Raw genomic sequence first — 27,505 nt, forward strand, 5'->3', positions numbered from 1 at the left:
TTGGCTGGACAGCATCTTTTGCCTGGCACGGAGTAGCCAATCTCAAGCCAATTTGGAAAACAGGAGACACCCTGACTGGGGCCAAGTAACTGCAAAGATACTTTCTGGGGGGCACAGAGCCAAAGCAGCCACTGTGGGGGGTAGGTGGGCTGGAGAGTATGAGGGGTACAAATTCTCCTCTCCTCTTATAATCATAAGATACCTTGGCATTTATCTCAAAATGCTAAAGAGACGCAACATTTCCAAAGTACTGATGCTGAGCCATTCTACTTGATCTAACAAGGGCTGGACAGACTTCAGAGGCTCTATTTTGTTTTCAAGTAGAATCTCAAGCCCCATCAACTGAAGCCTGTTGCAAAAGATATGTATAGATATAGACGTCAAGGATGCTGAGCATAGAAACTTGTTCAGAATTACTGGAACCAAATGTAGCTTCCCATCCTTCCACTCCTGGTTACCATGAGATTTAAAAAGAATTAGTCACTATCATTCAAGGCAAATGGAATGGCCGAGTGCAGGGAAAATATGTTGTCATTTCGTTGCTGCTATTATTTTTAAATAACTCAGAAAATCTCACCGGTCTATTGTAAATCTTCCAGAAATCTACTAATGGGTTATGTTCGAATCAAAAACTTCTGACAACATTGTAATCACAGCTGTACAAAAGGCAGAAATGAATTCTAGTATGGACTAGTTTTAACTCCAATTTAAAAAAAGTAGTATCAAGTGCTCTCATTTGTAAATTAGGGGAGGGATGCGAAAGAAGTAAATAACCGTTTCATAAAGATCATGTTCTCTAACCTCTATCCATAACCTATATGCCAGTTACTGTGCTTAGGATGGTGGTGGTGCTGGTGGTGGTTGTTGTTGTTTTTGTTAGTGTCTGGGTGCCATGATTTTTGTATTCTTATAAACTGGAGTTCTCCACTCACATGTGTACACATAAATAACTAAAGTACTTCAGATTTTGTTGTGTTCTTTTTTGAAATTTTGGTAATACTCCATAGTTTGATTTGTTTTATTTATTCAAGATGTGCTGTGCAATATAGATATATGAGCATCCACTGGGCTTGAATAATATAGAGTGAGCACAAGGAGCCGCGGTGGTGCAATGGGTTAAACCACTGAATTGCTGCATTTGCTGATCGTAAGGTCGGCGGTTTGAATCCACGGAATGGGGCGAGCTCCCACTGTTAGCCCCAGCTTCCGCCAATCTAGAAGTTCGAAAACATGAAAATGTGAGTAGATCAATAAGTATTGCCTTGGCGGGAAGGTAAGCGCACTCCACGCAATCATGCTAGCCACATGACGTAGGATGTGTCTATGCACAACGCAGGCTCTTCGGCTTAGAAATGGAGATGAGCACTAGCCCTCAGAGTCAGAAGAGGAATCCTTTACCTTTATCTGTATTATAGTTGTTTCTAGGCATTGAATGTTTGCCTTGTGTATGCTGGAGTCAGCCCTGAGTCCCCTCGGGGAGATAGGATGGAATACAAATAAATAATAATAATAATAATAATAATAATAATTATTATTATTATTATTATTATTGACATAGAGAGAATTATTACCTAAGCAACGTAAGGAAGAAATGAAACCTAGACTGTTACGTCTTGTGTAACATAAAATACCAACACTCTATAGCAATGGTTCTCAACCTGTGAGTCCCTTGGGTGTTTTGGTGTACAACTTCCAGAAATCCCAGTCAGTTTACCAGCTGTTAAGAGTATCTGGGAGTTGAAAGCCAAAACATCTGGGGACCCACAAGTTGAGAACCACCGCTCTACAGTTTGTTGTTGTGATGGTGGCTGTGGGCTATCATCAAGTAGTTTTCCACTTATGTTAACAATGGCAATATATTTTACACACATTAGCATACACAAGACTAAGGAGAATGTATCCTAGGTTTTCTGAGCAAGTTTTATTCAGTGTTCTGTGAGGCTGAGAGTGTGCGATCTGCCCAAAACCATCAACTTGGTTTCTGTGGTTAGGGAGATATCTAAATGTTAGCCTCACCCAATGATTGCTCTATACTGGCTTGTCAAATGTTTAGTGCAGGTATGTAAATAATTGCTCACCTGTGGTCAGAAACAGCCCCAGGCAAACATATAAGAAACCTTTTGTGACTGAGCTGAGAATAGCTGCTCATATATAACAACTCTCATATTGATACGAGGGGGTGGGCAAGGAAAAGAAGTGTGGGCGTTGTTTGCATTGTCTTTGAAGAATCGTTTCCTTCCATTTTTATGCATTTTATTAAAATGCTACCCACACGCTTTCAATTTTCACTACATTCATACGAACTAGCAACTTAGGCTACATTTAAACAAGAGAGGTTGTCATGGAACCAGACAGTCCCCTTACTTTCATTTGCTGTATATGCATTTTCAAGATGACTCATTCTATACAACTAGCTTTTTGGACACTTTCTCTGCAGCAGGAAAACTGACCTACGTCGCACTAAGGCTTAAGAAAAAGGGTTTCAAGCAAGAGGCCCAAGGGTTTTCTTAGATCCCCGCTATGACTCATGGACACCCACAACAAAAAACTGAAGGATCTTCAAGCCAGAAAGCCTATGCATTTAATTCAGCACAAAGGCCAAATTTCTACTGTATACAAAACCACCTCTTGAGTATTCTTTGCCTAAGAAAATCCATTGAAATTCATGCAGTCACTGAAAATTGACAGGTGACTCACATCTCAATTGATAATAGTCTCTGCAGATAAGAATATTGTGTGGTCCTTTAGAGGATATATCAGCTACATTCATTTCTGTTATTTTCAAATACAGTAGTCTCACTTATCAAACATTCTGGATTATCCAACGCATTTTTGTAGTCAATATTTTCAATGCATTGTGATATTTTGGTGCTAAATTCGTAAATACAGTACAGTAGAGTCTCACTTATCCAAGCTAAACGGGCCGGCAGAAGCTTGGATAAGCGAATATCTTGGACAATAAGGAGTGATTAAGGAAAGCCTATTAAACATCAAATTAGGTTATGATTTTACAAATTAAGCACCAAAACATCATGTTATGCAACAAATTTGACAAAAAAGTAGTTCAATACGCAGTAATGTTATGTTGTAATTACTGTATTTACGAATTTAGCACCAAAATATCACGATATATTGAAAACATTGACTACCAAAATGGCTTGGATAATCCAGAGGCTTGGATAAGCGAGGCTTGGATTAGTGAGATTCTACTGTAATTACTACATAGCATTAATGTGTAATGAACTACTTTTTCTGTCAAATTTGTTGTATAACATGATGTTTTGCTGCTTAATTTGTAAAATCATAACCTATTTTGATGTTTAATAGGCTTTTTCTTAATCTCTCCTTATTATCCAACATATTAGCTTATCCAACATTCTGCCGGCCTGTTTATGTTGGATAAGTGAGACTCTACTGTACTAAAGCCCAAGAAAAGTAGAGCTACTCGAAACGTCATCTATTCCCAATTTTTGACCACCTAAAGGAGCAATCAAAATGTTCATGTCAAATTCCGGGAGAATTACCATGGTCAGAAAAAAAGTAGCATTGTGTAGTAGTTTGAGCACTGAACTATGACTTTGGAGACCGGAGTTCAAATCCCAAACTCATTCATGGAAACCCACTAGATCAGTGGTTCTCAACCTGGGGTCCCCAGATGTTTTTGGTCTACAACATATCCCAGCCAGTTTACCAGCTGTTAGGATTTCTGGAAGTTGAAGGCCAAAAACATCTGGAGATCCCAAGTTGAAAATAACTGCACTACATGATCTTGAACAAGTCATACTCTCGCAGCTTCAAATGAAGACAACAGCAAACCACCACTGAACAAATTTCCCCCCGAAAAAGTCCTAATATAGGATCATCTTAGGGTTGCCATAAATCAGAAATAACTTGGAAGTTACACAACAACGTAACAGGATCAAAACCCAACATTTCAACGAAGTAAGTAGCCTAGAAGAAATCTAGGGTTGGCATAGGAATCGTGCAGTATTCTAGATACTAAGCAGTTAGTCCCAACCAATACAGCCAATGGTGAGGAATGCTGGGAGTTACAGTCTACAACATTTGAAGTATTGTATGATTCCTACCTCTATTTAGGGTTTAACATCTCCTTTGGCTATACAATGAGCATCTACCCCTTTGACAATCTACAGACAACTCACAGCACGTGGGAATTTGGCACTTTTGCAGAAAAAGGACTAAGGCATAATTTAGAACGGGGGGGGGGGGGGGGAACCCAAATTAAAACACACAGTCTGATTGGCTGTTGCTTCTTTGTCCAATTTCTGAGCCCATTCTGGGAAATGGTAATGGATGAGAAAGTAGAAATGGGAGCAAAGCTGCAGCCAAGCATGAAGGATGAAATAATTCACTAGTGGGATTTGTATAAACCCAAAGAGGAAGGAAGAAAATGAAAGAACAAAAGGTATGGGGGGTAGGGGGAAAGAAAGGGGAAAATGAAATCACTGGTTCCCCTCCCTAGGTACTATGGGGAGACATAACAAGAGGAACAGAGTACACACAAAATGGCTGTGGCTTCCTCCTTCTTATTCTTATTTTTTGAGCCAAGATGTTTGTATTGTTATGTATGGTTTAAATCATTTTTTAAAAGTTGTATAACAAAGGGGCACTGCCATTTGAAGTGGTCCCCTGTCATCTTCCACAAAGCACTGCTAAGGACTCTTGTCCATGGAGATGGAAAAACATGCAATTTGGAAGTGTGATTTAACACACCCTTGCCACTGCACATAATCAAAGCAATATCATAACAATGGCAATATATTTTACACACATTACCGCACACAAGACTAAATTTATACCACATGTAGACTTAAAAGTACACATTTTAAATCATTAAATGCACACATTAAATTTGTGCATGTTGCTTCTACAGTATAACAGCAGACAATGTGAAGTTCTTCCATAAGTATATCAATTTTTATTGTCCCAGTAACTGTCCCAGGAAAACTACTCCAGAAAGATACCTGCTTGTTGATTCAAAACGAATGACTAGATTAAATAACCAGGGGATGGGATGGAGATGATAACGGGGACTACTCAGTTCACTAAGGACAACAAACAAGAACCCTTGGACATTTTTCCTTTTGTAGATTGAAGAACATACATCCCAGTCCAACACAACTAGATCCCTTCCTCCTTCTAACCTTGTACCATATAACCTATAAACAAGGCAGAGGAATTGGGTTAGAAGGAGGAAGGGATCCAGGACCTCCAGGGTGGGTTGAACTCCATTTCCATCAGCTAGTCCAGCTAATGGCGAGAAAGAATGTGGTAAAATGGTAAGTCATACATTCCACAACCATCTTTTAAAGGATAGAGCTGGGTGAAATGGGACAAATCCTCTCCAGTATATCCATAAATATTAGCAAGAGAACAGAGATTCTATATTCGCAATATGGACATTAAATAGGAGGACTGGAGTACAAGGGTAGACTGAGAAGAATCATGATGGTTTCTGGTCTGTTAACATAGGTAGAGAGAGGGAGGAGGCATCAATGAAGTCTTGGTACACATACACACCCATCAATAGCCTCTTTATGCCTTGAATATGAGCATCCAGCAAATCCAGAACTTGGAAGGTTGCTTTTTAGACTACAACTTCCTTAATCTCCAATCCATAGTCACTAGTGAAAAAATTAAGTTCCCCCAGTTTTGAATAAATCAGGTCTAGCTGGCTCAAGATCTTGGCAAACCTGTGGGCTCATGTTTATTATCTAATGGCAATGGAAAAAGACTAGAAACAAGCGCAATGGTGGTAGAACAGAAAAACTCACTGCATCAAACATGTCTTTTAATAAGGGCAATGGAGTCCACGTGATAGCAGTGAGAAGGGAGCTAATGGTGCTCATCTCTGTCCAGGAACAGAGATGGTATCTCAAATTAAGACTCACTTCTGTGTGGGTGTATTTGTGTGATACACATCTGAAAGGACCTTAAAAGGCTAAGCAGTGAACAAAATGTTTTTAAATCTCTCTCGTCTGAACACTGACAGCATCAGCTGTAAATATGGCAAAAGCTGGACCACGTGATATTTTGCACAGATGCTTCATTACTGCTGCTTGAGATTTCCTTCCTTCATTGAGCTGTATCAAGTCCATCCACATGTCTTACAAAGAACACCAGGGAAGCTTGGAAGTTCAGAACAGAAATTCATGATGAAATCCCACCCACTGCTCCTGGGCTCCCAATCAGGGCAAAAGTATGTCGTCAAAGTTCATGGCATTGTTAAATAATGATAATTATATTACACAGTGTGTTTTGAAGCTACACATTAGGCCTACAGGCCTGGAAAATGGGTGAGATGCAAACCTACTGCTATCCTTACCCAACCTGGCACACCCCAGGCACAATGCCAACCGAGGGCTTCCCGTCAGCCCTGCAACCAGAGCGTGCCCACCCACAACTTCCCCATTGTTGATTTCGATTCCTAGTGTTGCCCAGTTTCACTTCTTCTCGCAAACCAAAGAGAGATTCATTCCAAGATGCTTACATCCACTGTTCATGATTCAACAGACACCTGTCTGGTAATATCCAAATATGGGAGTTAGATGTTTGTCAGTTTGGATGATAACTAGGCTAAGAACACACAGCAAAAATATAATTCAGAGAAAAAAAATAATGTCTTTTACGCATTGCTCAAAAGCCATTCCAAAACCAATAGAAGAATTTCTGTTGCCAGCGGCAAAGAACCAGATGGGACTCGTGCTAGATTGACCATGTAGTCAGCTGAAGCTTCCTTCGTCATTGGCAATGAGACAACATTTGTTCTACCATCAGAAGTACCATGCTAGCTAAGAGCACACAAGGCAAGACACAGGGTAATACAAACTACTCAAATCTACATTGTACCAAAATACTGAAAAATTAAACAGAACAAATATAAACTGCTTCTGCAGAAAGTCACCCTGTTTCTGTAACTGGAAGACCTGCCTGGATCCAGAATTGTTTCTAGCAACTAATCTTCATCTAATTAGCATCTAATCAGATGCTGGGAAGCAGTAGCTAGCAATGAAAGGACCAAGGCAGTGACATCTCCAGCCCATCCCCTGTTTGAATATCTGCCAGCACGCCAATGCCTTAAATCAATAAAGTTTTCTAAGATCTACAAAGATATTCGCAGGAACACCTCAGCAAGCAAAAGTCCAAAAGTGGCAGGCCAAAACCCGGAACCTCAATCAGTGGCTGACGCTAGATGAGAGACTCCCCCCTGGACACACAGAAGACTAGGGCAACTTGGAAGGCGCTGAACAGACTGTGCTCTGGCACCACGAGATGCAGGGCCAACCTTAGGAAGTGGGGCTACAAAGTGGAGTACAGGACATGCGGGGGTGGAGAAATGTAAACCACAGACCACCTACTACAATGCAGTCTGAGCCCAGCCACAAGGACCTTCTTATAGCAAAACCAGAGGCACTCCAAGTGGCTAGCTATTGGTCAAAGTACATTTAGTATAATGCCAAGTTTTTAAAACTTCATTTGTGTTTTCAAATACATTACAACTTGTACCCTCGGTTCGCTTCTGACATGATAAATTAGTAAATAAATCTTCACTGGTTCTATATTATATCTTCACTGTTTAATAGCAACCACTGAGCGAAGCCCAACTGTATCCAAATGTATATAGTAATTTCCAGACTTTAAAATATCAGATCTTTCTTGGCTAGTTGGTAAAAGAATGATTCACTATGCCTCTTTTGACTCCAGTATTTTTGGAGCACCTTCACTATTGGAGCCATGGCCGAAAAAGCATACAAAAGACAAAAAACAAGGACAAAACAGACTGCCATCTACAAGAGAGGCTTAAGCAATAAGCCTCAGAATTTTTGTCAATACAGTTACAAATCCTCTGAAACTTACGATATGAAACACATCAGATCTACGTAGAATTTGTCTTTCTCATTACTAAATTGACTCAGTCAGGTCCTTAATCTCAAATGCAAATGTAAAACTTCCAAGTCACAGAACCTAACATGCATGAGGTGCAGCCTTTCTTATAAACCAGGGCTAACACCTTTCCAATCGTGACCCCTTTCCATGAAAAAATTCTTAATGATGCATTTCTACCTGAGAATTTTTTACAAGACCACAGGTATATATATAAAATAGGTATAAAAATCAAACATTTACAGACAATAAATCAGCATTTGCAAGACTTGATAAATAGGTTGATTTTTCTTTTTATGAAGTACAGCTGAAGGAATTTCTGTAAAAGTCCACTGTAAACACTGCAAGGTGCTGCTAACACAGTGGTTCTCAACCTGGGGTCCCCAGATGTAGTTGTCCTACAACTACAGAAATTGCAGCCAGTTTACCAGCTGGGATTTCTGGGAGTTGAAAGCCAAAAACATCTGGGAACCCCAGGTTGAGAACCACTGTGCTAATAGATTTCTGCATTCAGAAACCTTTTTATGTTGCCAAATTTTTCGTGACCCCCAATATTGAGCTAAGGGGACCCCATTTGGGAACCACCATTTAAGAAGCAGTGCTCCAAACAACCCACAACGTTCCTTTAGCTCAAAATAGGGCCCCCTTAGTTCAATTTTGGGGGTCACGAAAAATCTGGCAACAGAAATCTGTTAGCAGCACCTTTTTAACCACTAATATACTTCAATGATCTCATACTATATGGTTAAAATATTTTTAAAATACAAGTTTTTACACTGTGTTTCATATAATCTAGGGAACGAAGAATAAAACAACTCCTAAGCCCTCACCCCTGAAACCTGGAGTATTATTAGGATCAAGATAACATACCTTTCGAAGTCTGTATACAACAGCTGTATTATGTACTCTCTCAGAAGCTAGCTCCTCTAGGAAAAGAATGGGTTCCAGTACTATTTTCTTCAAGCCTGAGGGCACAAGCTCTCAGAGAACAAAAAAGCCATTGGGCAAGTGAATGTTTGTTGGAATGAAATAATGACTAGTCAAGCAGGCATACCAAGGCAAGAAGTGTTATGAAGTTGTTGCTATGACAGTGCCATCCTTTCTCTCCTCCTTCACTTCCCCAATGAGTGTGAACTGGGGACAAAGCAGGAAATGTGATGACAATCTGATGTGTGGTCACAGCTTGTGGTTTTCCTCCTAGCCCTTGGTGCTGGGCTTACACGCGACAGACACCAGTATCAGGGAAGGTGGGGGATGTCGATGAAAATGATCCAAGGACCCCAGAAACAAAAGACACACATGTACGCACTCGTCGCTTCCAGAAACAGGACTGTGGTTCTATTAGGTCTTAAACAAGTTTGCCAAGCATGTGACCAGTGAATACAAATACTCAAATAGTGAAGAATCGATGAATCAGAAACAGAACTTTGCAAAGCTTTTTAAAAAAAACTCTTTTGGAGTTGTATTCCAAAAAGTAACGTTTACAAGCGCTGAACAAAACAAGCAAACAACAAGTTCATGCTATTGCAAGTGTCCCATGGCTCCGGTGGCATTTTGAAGTGCAACCTCTGAGTCATAGTCATGCTCCCGTTTGTGTGTGAGTGTGGGGGGGGGGGGGGGAGAGAATAGGGCATGAATCACACCAGATTCCACCATCGCCACCCTGCCAGCACCCAGTGAGGTCTTTGCACACAGCTCTCATAGTTGGCACACAGTAGCGGGAGATGAGAAAGCGAGCCTAAGATTAGGGTGTTTCCAGAGGGCAGCACAAACCGGCACTCACATGGCGAGATAACAAAGATCCACAAGAGTGAATAAGGAGACTGGGTTCATCCAGCCTCTAGAGCAGAGTAGAAAGGCATACGCCTACCTCACTCTAGTTATTGTCAGTAGACACACCAAGAATGTAATTCATTAACTATTTTTCCAGTCATGAAATCATAGCGGGATGGGGCAAGAAGTGCATGTAAAGAGACAGACAGGTAGATACAGTCCAATCAACAGGTGAGAAACCTTTGGTTCTACTGAGATTTTGAACTACAACTCCATGCCATTGGCTATGCCAGCTGGAACTTCATACACCCGAAGTCCCAAACATGTAGTAGAACATGAATTCGCAGTCAAAATCTAATCCTTTCTGGGAACAATGGTGAGAAAATACACCAGGCTACTCATATGAAATGGGCAGAGTAGGGTGGGAAACAGTCTGAATTATATGGAAAAAAAAATTTCTTAGTCCCCATCCACCTTGTGTGATAGCATTTTTCCATTTTCCTTGGCAAATCTCAAGCCTGTTTATCACTATGACATACATGGATAATAGGAGGCATCCATATATTAGTATGGGCTTCACATTTTGTACTGATAATTATTTTTCTGGAAGGCAGCAGAGTTTTGAAAAGTTACCTTTTGGAACTATAACTACCAGAATCCTCCAGACAGCATGGATCAGTAGCCATATTGGCTGGGGAATTCTAGGGGCCCGTCCAATCAGTACCTTTATCCCAGGAGCTCCCAACGGAGGATGGCCAAACGACATCCTCTGAAAGTGCAAGAGCAATCACTACAAAGGCAAAAAATGTGAATTTTCAGGTGTGGGAATATCGCGGTTCTGGCCAGAAAATGTGGCTATTTGAATCTCTGTATGTCCCTACACTCAGAAAATAGGAGATTTGTTATCTTGATTTGTTCTTGGGTTATATATGTTGGTTCTTGATTGGTTGTATCAGGGGTCCCCAAACTAAGGCCTGGAGGCCGGATGTGGCCCATTGAAGCCATTTATCCGGCCCGCACGGCACAAGGGCAGAAGGGGGTTGGGCTAAATGATCCAAGGGGTCTCTTCTTCTCTTGCAACCCTTATTATTATTATTATTATTATTATTATTATTATTATTATTATTATTATTATTATTATTATTGACACAACGACGTTGTATGACACAGCAAACAAGATAGATATGCTGGATTTCGTTTCACAAAATCACAAGTCGAACACTTCCCAAGTGTCTAGGACTGTGTGATGTATTTTCGGATGATGCGTGCAGATCCCAGTAAGGTGGCCTTTTGCAGTTGGCAGATCGTAATTTTGTCAATGTCTATTGTTTCCAAATGCCGGCTGAGATCTTTTGGCACGGCACCCAGTGTGCCCATCACCACCGGGACCACCTGCACTGGTTTCTGCCAGAGTCTTTGAAGTTCAATCTTGAGGTCCTGATAGCGGCTGAGTTTTTCCTGTTGTTTTTCTTCAATGCGACTGTCACCTGGGATGGCAACATCAATGATCCAAACCTTGTTCTTTTCCACAACTGTGATGTCTGGTGTGTTGTCTTCCGGAACTTTGGCAGTCTGGATTCGGAAGTCCCACAGTATCTTTGCATGTTCATTTTCCACAACCTTTGCAGGTTTGTGATCCCACCAGTTCTTAACTGCAGGGAGGTGATACTTGAGGCATAGGTTCCAATGAATCATTTGGGCCACATAGTTGTGCCTCTGTTTGTAGTCTGTCTGTGCAATTTTCTTACAGCAGCTGAGGATATGATCAATGGTTTCATCGGTTTCCTTGCACAGTCTGCACTTTGGGTCATCAGCTGATTTTTCGATCTTGGCCTTGATTGCATTTGTTCTGATGGCTTGCTCCTGGGCTGCAAGGATCAGGCCTTCTGTCTCCTTCTTCAGGGTCCCATTCGTGAGCCAGAGCCAGGTCTTCTCTTTATCAGCTTTTCCTTCAATTTTGTCAAGGAACTTTCCATGCAGTGTTTTGTTGTGCCAGCTGTCAGCTCTAGTTTGTAGTGCGGTTTTCTTGTACTGGTTTTTTGTCTGCTGTGCTTTGAGGAGTTTCTGATTTTTGACTTCAATCAAAGCAGGTTCTTCACTTTGTTTTACATATTCTGCCAGGGCATGTTCTTCTTCTTTGACTGCTTGTTTTACTTGCAAGAGTCCTCTGCCCCCTGATCTTCTAGGCAGATACAGCCGGTCAACATCACTGCGAGGGTGCAGTGAATGATGAATGGTCATGAGTTTTCTTGTTTTTCTGTCCAAATTGTCCAGTTCCGCCTGTGTCCAATTTATAATGCCAGCAGTATATCTTATGACAGGTATGGCCCAGGTGTTTATGGCCTTGATGGTGTTGCCTCCATTGAGCTTGCTTTTGAGAATTTTTCTGACCCTTTGTGTGTATTCTTTACTGACCACAGTCTTCACATGTTCATGCTTGATGTTGTCCAGCTGTAATATGCCCAGATATTTATAGGCCTCTGGCTGGTGACACCTTATTGTTTGGCCATTGGGCATATTGATGCCCTCACTTTCAATTATTTTTCCCTTCTTCCATGCCACTGTCGAACATTTGTCCAAACCAAACTCCATGTTGATATCAGTGCTAAAAATTCGGACAGTGTTGGTCAGAGATTGTATTTCAGTTTCCGTTTTCCCATATAGCTTCAGGTCATCCATGTACATCAAATGTGAAATTTTGTGAGAATTCTTAGACGTTTGGTAGCCGAGATTTGTTTTTTGTAAGATTGTTGACAGAGGGATCATGGCAATAATGAAAAGCAGAGGGGACAATGAGTCTCCCTGGAAAATTCCTCTCCTGATGTTGACAAGTCCATAACTTTCATTTCCAACAAACAGTTCAGTTTTCCAGTGTTCCATCATGTTTTCAATGAAGGTGCCAACGTTTTTACTAATCCCGATGGCGTCCAGGCACTTGATGATCCAGCTGTGTGGGAGTGAGTCAAAGGCCTTTTTGTAGTCAATCCACGTCATGTGAAGATTAGCTTTTCGGCTCTTACAGTTCTCCAGAATCATTTTGTCAATCAATAACTGGTCTTTTGTGCCCCTGCTTTTCCGTTTGTTGCCTTTCTGTTCATCTGGCAAGATGTTTTTTTCTTCAAGATAGTCTTGAATTCTGTCAGCTATGATGCCAGTCAGTAGTTTAAACATAGTGGGCAGACACGTTATTGGCCTGTAGTTTCCTGGTGCTGCTCCTTTTGCTGGATCCTTTTGTATCAGGTATGTTCTTCCAGTTGTTAGCCATTCACTGATACTTCCTTTCTGCAGCATCTCATTGAATTGTTGGGCCATTTTTCCATGTAAACTAATCAGATGTTTGAGCCAAAATCCATGAAGTTGATCACTACCAGGCGATGTCCAGTTCTTGACTTTTTGCACTCGTTTGCTGATCATTTCAGTTGTTATTTCCATCTGTTCCATTTTGTTCTGTGAGAATTTTCCTTCAAACTCCTTTATCCACCCAGCGTTTTTGTTGTAGTTCTTATTGTTTTCCCAAAGCTCTTTCCAGACCTTCGTTGTTGCAGTTTTCTCTGGCTTTATGGTTACTGTGTCTGTTTTTTGGTTCAGGCTCTGATAGAATCGTCTTTGGTCTGATTGAAACAGTTGTTTCAGTTATTATTATTATTATTATTATTAACATTGAGGCTGGGTGGCCATCTGTCAGGGATGTTTTGCTTGTGCTTTTGGTGCGCAGAGGCAGAAGGGGGTTGGACTAAGGGTCTCTTCCAACCCTCTTTTTTATTATAAGTATGACACAGCAAACAAGATAGATCTGCTGGATTTCGTTTCACAAAATCACAAGTCGAACACTTCCCAAGTGTCTAGGACTGTGTGATATATTTTCGGATGATATGTGCAGATCCCAGTAGAGTGGCCTTCTGCAGTTGGCAGATCGTAATTTTGTCAATGTCTATTGTTTCCAAATGCCAGCTGAGATCTTTTGGCACGGCACATTTATTATTATTGTTATTGTTATTGTTATTATTATTATTAACATTGAGGCTGGGTGGCCATCTGTCAGGGATGCTTTGCTTGTGCTTTCAGTGCACAAAGGCAGAAGGGGATTGGACTCAATGGCCCAAAGGGTCTCAGTGGCCAACTATAGTCCGGCCCGCCAACAGTCCGAAGGATCGTGAACTGGCCCCCTGTTTTAAAAGTTTGGGGACCCCTGGGTTGTCTCCTAAAAACATGGCAACAGTTGACTAGAAGGCAAAACCTTTATCCTGGCAAGATAAACTTTGTCCTCCACATGTTTAATGAAGTTTGTGACACACAAACAAAGGTTTTGCCATGTAATCAATTTTACCCATGTTTTTATTATAGAAGCAATGAGGAACATACATGTATAACCCAGGAATACATGTATAACCCAGTTTCCAAACACAAGTACACAGCCAAACCTGACCTCCCGGTGGAGATCAGGCAAGCGCCCTCCCTTGTTTCTTTTAAAAAGCAGCTAAAAACTTGGCTTTTTCGCTGCTCATTTGAATAACTGAGTCCCCATGACCAAAAGTCAGATTAATACACCTTCTTTCGCACAGGTCCCTCTTCCCATAACAAATTGGCCGGTCGGTCTAGAAACGTTTACACTTTGTCCTTTGGCCCCAAAGCACTTTAGAACTGTATTATTGCACCTTAGTTTAAGTGGCCCCTCCATGCCTTCACCAACCTGGTGGTTCATTTTATCCTACTTTATTTTTAACTGATTTATATGTTAACTGAGTTTTATGGTTTAATGTATTGTTTTGTTTAAAGTAACTGTTTTGTATAAATGCTATTTTTACTGTGTTTTTATTGCAATATGTTTTAACTGATCTTGTTCTGTATCTTAGGGCCAGTGTCCCGTGTAGCCACCCCGAGTCCCTGCTGGGAGATGGTGGTGGGGTAGAAAAATAAAGTTGCTTACTTACTTACTCTATAACCCAGGGACGGAACTTACACAATGATTCACATATTCACATCTTACGTTTTTTCTAAACGCTGAAATTTCCAGCGGACATCCCACGCCGGCCACATTAAGGGGTTGCAAAATCCTAGGACAAAGCAGCAAGTGTGGGCAACGGAGGCAAAAAGCCAGGATCAACATGTCTGTATGTGGACCTCTTCTCAGATCCCGTTTTTTGGGGGGTTTTTTGCCCCTGACTAAAACCCGCAATTTGGTGCTGTCTGGAAGCACCCTAGGTGTAGTCATATCAAAACACCAACAACTTTTTCAAGCTTTGCATCGAATATTAGATAAGGAACTTTACTAGCTTATGATTCCAACCTCGCATCTCACAGCATTAAGAGAGTTCAAAAAAAAACCTGAACCGGTCTTTTTCCTCCACTCGAAAAAAGGTCATCTCAGTTCATCTTGAGCAGCAGAAGTACTTTTAATTGCAACATCTCCCTCTTCTTTTACATACAATCATACTAAGATATGACATGGTCAATGAGCAGTCTAACCCAGCCTAATGCCCTAGAACCGCAACCCTGGAACAGCCTTAAGTAAGAAAACCAATATTTGTGAAGATGTTAGATGTTTCGTGTATATCATCACCAACACTGCTCCAATCTATAATTAAGACTCTTATAGGTGGAAAAGAAAAGAAGCTGTCCCACCCAGAAAGCCTCTGGAAGAAATGCTGTATGAAGGACAAGAATCTGATAGGAAAGGAGGTAAGTCTACCCTGTTAACTCCTGTCTAGATCAAAAGTTCCTGGGGGCAAGTTCATGTTTCTCTGTAAAGCACCAAGTTAACACCAGCAATGTGATATGAGAACACACGCATACACCGCACCCAGAGGGGAAATCTTGCTGATCTTTTCTCTTCTCCACCCCATTGATGCCCACAAGACTGAAGCTGGGTGTTGTTGGTGTTGTATGCCTTCTGATTTATGGCGAACCTAAGGTGAACCTATCATAAGGTCTTCTTGGCAAGTTTAAGGCTGAGAGAGACGAAAAGAGTATTGAAGCCCGTCTTCAGAGTCCTAGTCTAATACTTAAACCATTGCCAAGGGGTATTGAACTTCGCTCCGTATGCATCCACACGGTAGAATTAATGCAGTTGGATACTACTTTTAACAGGCTGTAGTTTGGTGATGCAGAGAAGATTAAAGACCTTCTAAAACTACAGCTCTATGACTCCATAGCATTGGGCCATGGCAGTGAAAGTCATGTTAAACTGCATTAAACCTACAGTGCAGATACAGCCTTGCACACAAAGTAAGAGGGAAGAGCATGATAAAATCCCAATATTGTGCTGGAAGGGTGGATGCAACATTTGGAATGACCCCAAATCTACTGGGCAATTCACACTCCTTGTCTGGCATAATTATCTGCAGCCATCACATAGTAACCTGCACCAAATAAAAATGATGGTTTGTTTGTGGATAATTTTTGTTTTTCTTGAATGCACAAGTTACCTACTCATGGAGACACGCAGAATGCCATATGGAATTGTATCTAGAGGGCAAAGACTTCAGAGATGAGGAAAATGTAATCCTCTTGTTCAGTGGTTCTCAACCTCTAGTTGTTGTTGAGGTGCAACTCCCATCATGTGGCAAAAGGTTTCACAGTATCCAATCAAAATGTGTGCTTGTGCATATGTGTGTATATCTGAGGTGCTGTGAGGTTTCCGGGCTACATGGCCATGTTTCAGAAGCATTCTCTCCTGATGTTTCATCCATATCTCTAGCAGCCATCCTCAGAGGTTGTGAGGTCTGTTGGAAACTAGGCAAGTACAATTTATATATCTGTGGAATGTCCATGGTGGGAGAAAGAACTCTTGTCTGAAGCAAGTGTGAATGTTGCAATTGGCCACCTTGATTAGCACTGAATAGCCTTGCAGTTTCAAAACCAGGCTGCTTCCTGCCTGTGGGAATCCTTTGTTGGGAGATGTTTCCTTCTTTATTTACTGTCCTGATTTTAGAGTTTTTTAAAAATACTGGTAGCCAGATTTTGTTCATTTTCATGGTTTCCTCTTTCCGTTGAAATTGTCCACATGCTTGTGGATTTCAAGGGCTTCTCTGTGTAGTCTAACATCGTGGTTGTTAGAGTGTTCTCAAATAATATGCTGTCTCCAGGTTGGTTCATCAGGTGCTGTGCTATGACTGACTTCTCTGGTTGAAGTAGTCTTCAGTGCCTTTCGTGTTCGTTGATTGATGTCTGGGCAATGCTGCGTTTGGTGATCCCTATATAGACTTGTCCACAGCTGCATGGTATATGGTAGATTCCTGCAGAGGTGAGTGGATCCCTCCTGTCCTTTGATGAACGTAGTATTTGTTGGATTTTCGTAGTGGGTCTGTAGATAGTTTGTACGTTGTGTTTCTTCATCAGCTTCCCTATGCAGTAAGTGGTTCCCTTGATGTATGGTAAGAACACTTTTCTTCTGGGTGGATCTTTGTCTCTACTCTTCTGGCTTGTTCTTAGCCTTGCAGTTCTTTTGATGTCTGAGGTGGAGTATCCATATGTATATATCCTTGTACATATTCATCCATAGATTTGTTGGATTCAAACTTAGCCATAGAGACAGCAAACTCTGTTTGTCTTTTTTTTAAAAACAATACTATAAATGTACAAAAAGTACTATAAGCCTTACCAACACTGATCAGTGTGTCTACTCTTACCAAATCTGGATCCAACTTAAACTCATATTGTGAACAGATGTGAAATTTTGCAAAAGAAAAAGGAGGAAAAGGGCAGGAAAAATAAATCTGCTTTCATTGCAATTAAGAATGATTGTTTGCCAATCTGTTGCAATATTACAAAAAAATGCTTGATAAAAATAGTAAAAGTTAAGGCTGCCACCAAAGTAAAGAAATCTTACAGCTCAATCTTATGCATGGTTTCCCAGAAGTCCCACAGAGTTCAAAAGAACTCACTCGAAAGTAAATGAGCACAAAGACAAGGGCCTAAGTTAAGTGATTAAACGCTTAGATCTACATAAATCTGCATAGGAATAAAACAATAATTGGACAGGAAAAGGCACCATTTATTTTTAGATGTTTACTAGATGTTTACTACAGAAGGCAGAATGCCCTTCTATTAGGGAAGGAGGAATGTCTTTTTCAAGTCAGCTTTCCTGCCAGCAAAATGTTTATATTTAAAATGAACACCACTGCAAATTTGCTGCCAATTAAATCCACATAATCTCGTTCATTAAAAAAAAAGACGAAAACACCAGCCTAGTAAGAATATTTATTTATTTACTGGTGTTTTATATGCGACCCAATAGGGTAAGTTCTCTGGATGCGTTACAATAAATTACATACATAGCCCACTCTAATCTCCTTTAGATATGACCACCCTTCTTAATGTTTGCATGGAATTGCATGGCATTAAAAATGCAGATGTGCACATAACATAGGAACTCTTTACCAATCACACCAAAACATTAAATTTCTAACAAACTCTGGAGAAGGGTAATACTTATGGTTAAGGAAGGAAATAAACATTTGTAGGACTCAACTGTTTGGACAAAAATAGCATTTTTACACCTCCTGAAACGTGTTGGGAGAAAATGCACTCCTCGCTTTGAGCGTTCACACATTTGCAAGCCTTACAGGGATTTCTGGAGAAGTGAAGCACAAAAAGAACGACATAGAAACCATGAAATGTGAACAAATAAAATGAGCAGCATTGAAGAAAAGTAGCCAGAAACATACTGCACTCAAAATGGTGCATAAGTAAGTAAAATCCAAAATTAATCAACAAACCAGGGAAAACTAGAAATCTAACAAGTTGATTTTGTGTGTGTGTGTCAGGAACAACTTGAGAAACTGCAAGTCGCTTCTGGTGTGAGAGAATTGGTCATCTGCAAGGATGTTGCCCAGGGGACGTCCAGATATTTTACCATCCTGTGGGATCATTCTCTCATATCCCCGCATGGGAAGCCGGAGCTGACAGACAGGAGCTCTCCCTGCTCCCCGGATTCAAACCATCAACCTTTCGGTCAGCAGTCCTGCCAGCACAAGGGTTTAACCCACTGTGCCACCGGGGGCTCTTAGCTGATATAAAACAATAATAGGAAGAAAATTCAGGTAGGATTTGGAGAAACTTCACAAAATTAAGATGTTGCAATTTTCACATTTTTCATTTTGATGCAATCATGTTAGAAATGGTGAATTTAAAATAATTTGAAATTTAGTGAAAATTGATAAATTGTTGATAAGAATATTACTGGTGGTTATGTATTCTCAATATATTAGTTTATGGGTAGCTGTGAGTTTTCTGGGCTGTATGGCCATGTTCCAGAAGCATTCTCTCCTGATGTTTTGCCCACATCAATGACAGGCATCCTCAGAGTTGAGAGGCATATACCTCACATATACCCAGTGATTCTGCCGTGAAAGCCTTCAACAATATATTGGTTTATATTTTGCAGAAGCCAAAATGCAATTAATTAGAACAAGAAGTATGTGTATTTTTTTAGTTGCCTTTGCTTGAGGAGAAGAAAAATCAGTTGCGTTTTTAATGATTTTTGTTATTATTTTGTATTTATACAATTTTTATTTTTAAAGAGAAGTGGAAATAGAGTTTGGTTATTGGTAGAGATGAAGGGTAAGGTGGTGAGAATATTGTGAGGTTATGTCTGTATTAGATTCTTCTATTTCCTTCTTGTTTGGGTGCCTGTGTTTGTTCCTTTTGTTTTTAATTTGTTGTAAAATATACAACCATTTTTTTTTAAAATGATGCACTTCCTCTGCAACACACACTAGGCTTTAATACCCAGAATATGCTGGATATCTGCCTCTTTCTCCCGCCCCAACTTCCAGCATGCCTACACACACAGGCACCCGGTTCTCCCTCCACCCAACAACAGGCCTTTCAACAGCAAAATGAAATTCCACCTGTTGAAGCAGCTCAGCTTGAGCAGCTAAAATTACCGCCAAGAATGTGCCACTCCGGTTACCCCAAAGGAGGCCCAGACGCGCCATCCTGCCCCAGCGACAGGTGGCAGGGCCCTACCCACCCTCCCTCCCACGCCTTTGCAAAATAAAAAAAGGGCAACGGATATTTGGAGTCGGGAAGAAAGAAAAAAAACAGAGCCACGGCAAAGGGGGAGGATTGTTCCAGTTACTTTCTCCTACTCTTATACACTCACAGTCCTCAACGTGCCATAAAAATCGGCATCTAGTATTAGAAACTGGGTGCACGTCTACACTACAAGCTCAAAGGAACACTGACGTGGCACCACTCTCCTGACTTAGGGAACTCCGGGGACTTTAATCCCGGAATGATGCTTACCCACAGATCTGTCAAAACACCCAGAAACATGCAATTCTCTCATTTTTCCCCTCAAAAACTGCAATTCACATGATGCTGCACAGCTTCCACCGTGCCATGTCATGCAAGTTAAACCAGTTTATATCTTTTGTTCAGACAGGGTCACAAAATGCTTTTATACATTCCAAGCTTCTCAAGGACAGGTAACTCAGAAATGTATTGCCGTCACAGAAGGTGAGATATACGCACGTAATCAGTATAAGAAATACCATAGATTATTAGCTTACCGGAATTCAAGCAGCTACACACACATACACATACATATATATAGGTAAAGGTTTTCCCCATGACATTAAATCTAGCCATGTCTGACTCTGGAGGTTGGTACTCCTCTCCATTTCTAAGCCAAAGAGCCGGTGTTGGCCATAGACACCTCCAAGGTCATGTGGCCGGCATGACTGCATGGAGCTCTGTTACCTTCCTCCCGGAGTGGTACCTATTGATCTACTCACATTTGCATGTTGGCGAACTGCTAGGTTGGAAGAAGCTGGGGCTAACAGCGGGAGCTCACCCAGCTCCCCAGATATAAGCCGCCAGCATTTCAGTCAGCAAGTTCAGCAGCTTAGCAGTTTAACCCGCTACACCATCGGGGCTCCATATATATATATCACACACACACACACATTGTATATTGTATTCACAAAGCTGTTTTTACGATATACCATAGTAAACTTGTGTTACATTAAGTTAAGTTGTTTTTACTTATTTTATTTCAAAATGAATATCAAGTCAATACAGAGTTTATGGCATGATATAGCACGGGATATTGTATTAGTTAGGCCTACTTTCAACAGTAACTCTCAAGCAATCGTAAACTACATTTATTCATAATCTACCAATCCCCATAGGGGTGTTGGTTAATTGAGAGTCTACCGTAAAAGGTAAGGAGGTGATGCTAGATTTTCCTGGGCAGCTCTGTAAGAATTCAGGTGTCTGAACAGTACAGTATTTGGTGACAGTACGTCCGTAACTGTTTTGAAACGTTGGTCCTTTATATACTAAGACTTCCCATAGATACTACTTAATATAAGCATGTAGATTTTTCCCCTATGTCATTAAAATGCAGGAATTTCTCTGTTGCTGAATATACAAAGCCTTTTTTTCTTTTTCATACCTACCAAGCTTTGCACTAAGTGTGCCAGGACCACACACGGCTAGCTTGGGGGGCCTGTCTGTCAACTAGGACCAACCCAAGATATTTTGTTGCCTGAAGCAGAGGACAAAATTGTGCTCTCTTCCTTTCTAGGTATAGAAGCTGATCAGACTGGTAACTGAACCTTTCTTCAAACAGCAACTGTAGGGTAAGATCCTCTTCAACATCCAAGGCCAGTCTATGACATCCCATTACCACCTGAGATGGTCGCCTGGCAGGTATCTACTATGCATCCTTTCAGCCTTAGTTCTTCATGGAAATAGGAGGAGAAGCACCACCCAAATGGTCTGAAGGACAAACAGGATGGGCCATTAAAAAACAAATAATTCAGCCTTGCAAATAATCCTACACCAAATGCCAGCTCCCAAAATGTTTACCAGCACACCTGAGCACATGGGCCTGTTTTAAACATTGGTGTCTTTCAAGATCAACAACAATCCAGGATTTCAAACTTTCTATGGCTGGTGTCCTGAGAATGAAGCTGACAAACAGCAGGGGGTCCGAGTAAGTGGCGAGTTGCAAGCCTGAATGAAGCACATTTCAATGGCGGAGCAGGAGAAGCAATTGACCCAGATAGCATCCAGATGAAACACAGGCAGCAGAGCCAAGAAAAGCTGAATTTAGCAACTGGAATAAATTATGCAAGCTAATGTTGTATATCTTTGCATATTTTGCATAATTTATTGTGTGCTTCTTAGCCATAGGGCAGGAGAAGAAAGAACACAAAACTATGGCACTACCCTTGAAGATGGGAAATTCTGCTTTAATTTCTAATGCTACTCATTGTTCAGACATAAGTAAAGGGGCAATGGCCACATTCTGAGGCCAATCTTCCACAATAGTAAAAGATGGAAACTTGCTATATCTTAATCTCAGATGAGTGCTGCACAACTGCAGTGGGAAAGGGGGAAGGACAAAAAAATCCAACTGAATGAAACATGCTACATTTAACTGAATAAGGAACAGAGTGCCTCACCTCCACCCATAAAATCTACAATAGAAGAGGTCTAGTCTCAGATGAGGAAAGAGTTTCTTATGCTTGGAGGCAGAGTCATGATCCTTCCTTTTCTCAAAGCACATTGGCCTGAGATATGTATGCTACTACCAAAGCTGAACCAATGGCAACAGATAGCTAGCTGGCTGGCATTATTAATATGGCGGGGAGAATAGAGAGTCAGAATCAGTACAGTCAACCTTCCATATACACGGATTCTGCATCCACAGATTCAACCATCCATAGTTTGAAATATATTCCAAGCAAACCTTGATTTTCCCATTTTTAAATGGTAAAGATAAAGGTAAAGGTTTTTCCCAGACATTTAAGTCTAGTCATGTCCAAATCTGGGGTTTGGTGAATTTCTAAACCGAAAAGCCAGCGTTATCCGTAGACACCTCCAAGGTCATGTAGCCGGCATGATTGCATAGCGCGCCGTTACCTTCCCGCCGGAACGGTACCTATTGATTTACATGTTTTTGAACTGCTTAAATTGGCAGAAGCTGGGGCTAACAGTGAGAGCTCACCCTGCTCCCCGGATTCAAACCATCAAACTTTTGGTCAGCAACTTCAGCAGCTCTGCGGTTTAACCCAATGCACCACAATTATTGTATAAATGAGACTTGAGAATCCACAGATGTTGGTATCCTGGGGAGGGGGGGTGCGTCCTGAAACCAAACTCCAACAGATAACATGGCTCTACTTACATACTCAGAAACTGAAGTTATTCTTTGGAGTGCAATTCTCAGAAATCTAAGCCACTAGATACAGTAGAGTCTCACTTATCCAACATTCGCTTACCTAACATTCTGGATTATCCAACGCAGTCTGCCTTTTAGTAGTCAATGTTTTTGTAGTCAGTGTTTTCAATACATTGTGATATTTTGGTACTAAATTCGTAAATATAATAATTACTACGTAGCATTACTGCGCATTGAACTACTTTTTCTGTCAAATTTGTTGTTAAACATGATGTTTTGGTACTAAATTTGTAAATACAGTAATTACTACGTAGCATTACTGCGCATTGAACTACTTTTTCTGTCAAATTTGTTGTTAAACATGATGTTTTGGTACTAAATTTGTAAATACAGTAATTACTACGTAGCATTACTGCATATTGAACTACTTTTTCTGTCAAATTTGTTGTTAAACATGATGTTTTGGTACTAAATTTGTAAATACAGTAATTACTACGTAGCATTACTGCGCATTGAACTACTTTTTCTGTCAAATTTGTTGTTAAACATGATGTTTTGGTACTAAATTTGTAAATACAGTAATTACTACGTAGCATTACTGCATACTGAACTACTTTTTCTGTCAAATTTGTTGTTAAACATGATGTTTTGGTACTAAATTTGTAAATACAGTAATTACTACGTAGCATTACTGCATATTGAACTACTTTTTCTGTCAAATTTGTTGTTAAACACGATGTTTTGGTACTAAATTCGTAAATACAGTAATTACTATGTAGCATTACTGCGCATTGAACTACTTTTTCTGTCAAATTTGTTGTTAAACATGATGTTTTGGTACTAAATTTGTAAATACAGTAATTACTGCATAGCATTACTGCATATTGAACTACGTTTTCTGTCAAATTTGTTGTCAAACATGATGTTTTGGTGCTTAATTTGTAAAATCATAACCTAATTTGATGTTTAATAGGCTTTCCTTAATCTCTCCTTATTATCCAACATATTCGCTTATCCAATGTTCTGCCGGCCCGTTTATATTGGCTAAGTGAGATTCTACTGTATAACGCGAAATCCAAAGGAGTGACCTCATCGACCTCTGTCTACATTGCCGCCACCCCAAACTTGGCTAGAGAGCTCCCATTGAGGTGAGGCTCCCCATCTCCTCCTCGGAGAACATATATGGCAGAGAACTAGGATTTATTCCACCCATGCATGCAATCACACAGAAGGGCAAAGGGGCCAGGCCATGTCAAGTAGATTTGACCTTCGTATGTCAAGAGCGGGTTTCTAAAGCTCCAACAGATGCCTCCTCCTCCTCCTCCCCTCCATTGTTTGTCCTGCCGTGGCAAGGGGGTTAATGAAGCTGTCCACTTACTCCCGGTTCTCCCTCCTTGTCCACTCCGCAAGCCCCTCTTTGATATAGGGAGGAAGTCTCCCCCCTGTTCCATCCCCACTAAGCCACCTCCAGCCGTGGAAGGCGGATTAACCCATTTTCTTTAATAACCACATTTGTCACCGTAAATGTGATTACAGTTTGCTACCCAACTGGGTGCACAATGAGGAGGGGGGAGAGCACGTGCAGGAAAATTGGGGGGTGGAGAATACTTGGGGGGGGGGGGAGAAGCAACAACAGAGGAATGGACAGGTAATTACTCCTTCCCCCTCTAGGGATGGCCAAGCTGCCTACATCTTGTTAATGTGGTCACTTTATTCACTCAGTTCTCATTTACTTCACAAGCAGGCCCAGAGAAAAAAATATATATTCCAACACCAAGGGCTGGAACCCAAGAAATGGGAAGATGAAGGGAGATCAATGCTACTCCATCCATGTTCTCTCTGTGTGTGCAAACCCACAAACCATCCCCCTGCCCAAAACTGATAGACCATCAAAGAACTCAGATCCTTTTTGTATTATATTATTTTGAATCAGCAGCAGGAATATCAATATTTTCATTCATTAGCTTTTTAAAAAAAAAATCTGCAAGTTTCTAGTCCCTGCGCTACATACAGAGAAGCGTCTAAAAGAAACAGCAGGGGTTTGTGCTTAAGACATAAAAGTCAAAAGGGATCAAAGGGAGCACAGAGAGGATATTAAGGAGATAATCTCTCAAACTAGGTCCTAGGTATGCTAGATATGTCTTTTTCCTCATTAAGTCTTAGAGGTGGCACTGAACTCCTCTATTTTTCAAATGTTAAAACAGACACACTGACACAGCTACCCTTTCCAGTAATGCCAGTAGGACGCTGGACTCCAGCTGGAGTCGCACAAGTTCAAACTCCCACTTAGCCACAAAGCTTACTCGATGATCTAATCATTGTCTCTTCTTCCAACCCTGCAAGGTCATTGAGGAGATTTCTAAGGGGGTTGTGTACACAACTCCTGAGCAACTCACAGGAAGAGCAAAGTACCATAGCTACATCATTCCGCACAACTAAAACATCTTGATTTGACCATCTGTATGCATCTCCTTGCTCTAGTATCTCCTTGCTGCATGATACATGCTCCCTGAAGGACTCCAAGAGTTATAACTCAACAAAGACCAACTCTTCCAAGTTCTGAATATATATTATTATCTCAGTCTCCCAATACTTACAGCACAGTGCTACTCAAAAGTGGTGGCCTGTGGCCAGTCCTTGGTGAGTTTCAAAACCAGGAGATCCTCGGTTTGTGTAACTCCCATTTCACCTACATCTACAAAAAAGAAATCAACTATTTTTGCCTTCTACAACATCCTCTAGCATATTCAAGTGCTTTCATAGACTCCAAGGAGTTTTGAAGGGAAAAAAATTGTACAACTTTGTAAAATTTCATGTTGACCCCAGGGGCTCCAAAGAGTGGGGTCCACATCTGGGGGACATGCCCTCTATACCCCTTAAAGATTATTTTCAGCATTTTGGGGAAGCCGGGGTCCGAGGAAACACATTTTGTCTACTCCTGGTTTATTGATTATTTATTGTATTTAAATAATAAATTATTTAAATTTAAGGGGGACTCAAAGTGGTTTACAACATAATAGTGGTAACATTCAATGCCTTATGTATGTGTATTTATTTATTTCCCATACCTATACCCCGCCCTTCTAATCCCTGAGGGGGGACTCGGGGCATGTAAAACCAAATCCTGTATCTAAAACAGTAAATATTTAACTAGGCATTAAAATCTGTAAGACCATTAAACATGAGATAAAAACAACATTTAGACATTAAGAAAGGAATTACGTAAAACACCTAATATAAATACTAAAATCACGTGATCCAAAATCGTAGGAAGGGGTCAATTGCACGCATTCCCTATTTATTGGTTTAGAGGAAAGAAAGAATAAAATAATTATGGTCAATGGATCCAAATATGGTACTGTCCTGGGAACACTGTTTTGCTTCTACTTTGTAGAGAGAAAAAGTGGGGTATAAACAAACATAACAACAATAACAACAACAACAACAACAACAACACTGGACAAAAATAATTGCTGATCCACATAGAGGAGGACGATCTTGGGAAACCCTGGTGTAGACATTCATTAAGTGGATGGGGCATAGCCAAGAGCTCTTTTTTTTGGAAGAAACAAAACACATTTTCTCCACCCCACATTAATATTTATTAAAATAATACCTTTCTATCAGCACGTAATTTTAAATTTTAGAATTTCTAATGAAATCCCAAAACCCTCTTGAAAACACCTGGGGTAAAAGATCTAAAGAAGATTACCTACTGGCGAAGGGTGTGTTGGTTCCTTGCATCCACTTGTCATTAAATAACATTTTTCTTATGGATCACTGCTGTGGAAGTACTCCTGAAGAAGGATTTTCATCCAAAATGTGCTATTTCCCCCCAGCATTTAGAAATTTGCTTCTTTGTGGCCTCTGCCCACTTTTAACAGCAGTCTTTTACGTCGTTTCTCATATTCAACAAGAGGCCCATGTTAGACTGTTTTAGAATAAGAAGGCATAAAGGAAATTGGCAACACCTTAGGGAGTGACCATAAAAAAGGAATTTTTACCATACGGTTCATCGATTATGGACTGTTTCATCATATGTAAACAGAGACTTCATTCCGCACATCTGATGCAATTCATAAAAGATTGTGTTACCATTTTCCTCAGTTCGCTTTAAAGGTACTACTGGATTTCTTAGCATCTTTTTATTATTGCTGATATTACACCCATCCTATCCCTGAAGAGTAGGGTACAAATAGTCCTTTTACCTCCACCTATACCCAGCCACTGCACTTTATTACTGGCCCACCTTATTAGTGACCTTGCAATATATTGCACATGTATAATTTATTGCCTTGCCTCCAGTTTTTGAACATGGCCATTTCACCTGGCTATTGAGTTTATGCTTTTAATTTTTTTTAATTTTTATTTATTTTTTTGTGTCAGGAGCAACCTGAGTCACTTCTGGTGTGAGAGAATTGGCCATCTGCAAGGATGTTGCCCAGGGGACACCCGGATGTTTTGATGTTTTTACCATCCTTGTGGGAGGCTTCTCTCATGTCCCCGCATGGAGCTGGAGCTGATAGAGTGAGCTCATCCGCACTCTCCCCGGGTGGTATTCGAACCTGGTGGCCTTCAGGTCAGCAACCCAACCTTCAAGTCACAAGGCTTTAATCCACTATGCCAGCAGGGGCTCCTATGCTTTTATGATTTTTATATATTTTAATGTATTAATTCATAGTAATTGAATGT

General features: G+C 40.7%; 1 protein-coding gene and 1 long non-coding RNA gene across 3 annotated transcripts in view; one reads left to right on the plus strand and one right to left on the minus strand.

Moving 5' to 3' along the window:
• Positions 1 to 21,775, plus strand: part of LOC134292562 (uncharacterized) — a 36,953-nt gene extending 15,178 nt beyond the window's left edge. Inside the window, exons 2-3 of the long non-coding RNA XR_009999802.1 lie at positions 15,265 to 15,357; positions 21,212 to 21,775. This is a non-coding gene — a long non-coding RNA (uncharacterized LOC134292562). The remainder of the gene's footprint in view (positions 1 to 15,264; positions 15,358 to 21,211) is intronic.
• Positions 1 to 27,505, minus strand: part of rara (retinoic acid receptor alpha) — a 282,413-nt gene that overhangs the window by 159,041 nt on the left and 95,867 nt on the right. The window lies entirely within an intron of this gene.

Source organism: Anolis carolinensis, chromosome 6, assembly GCF_035594765.1.
Source record: "Anolis carolinensis isolate JA03-04 chromosome 6, rAnoCar3.1.pri, whole genome shotgun sequence".
In the NCBI taxonomy this organism is placed as follows: domain Eukaryota; kingdom Metazoa; phylum Chordata; class Lepidosauria; order Squamata; family Dactyloidae; genus Anolis; species Anolis carolinensis.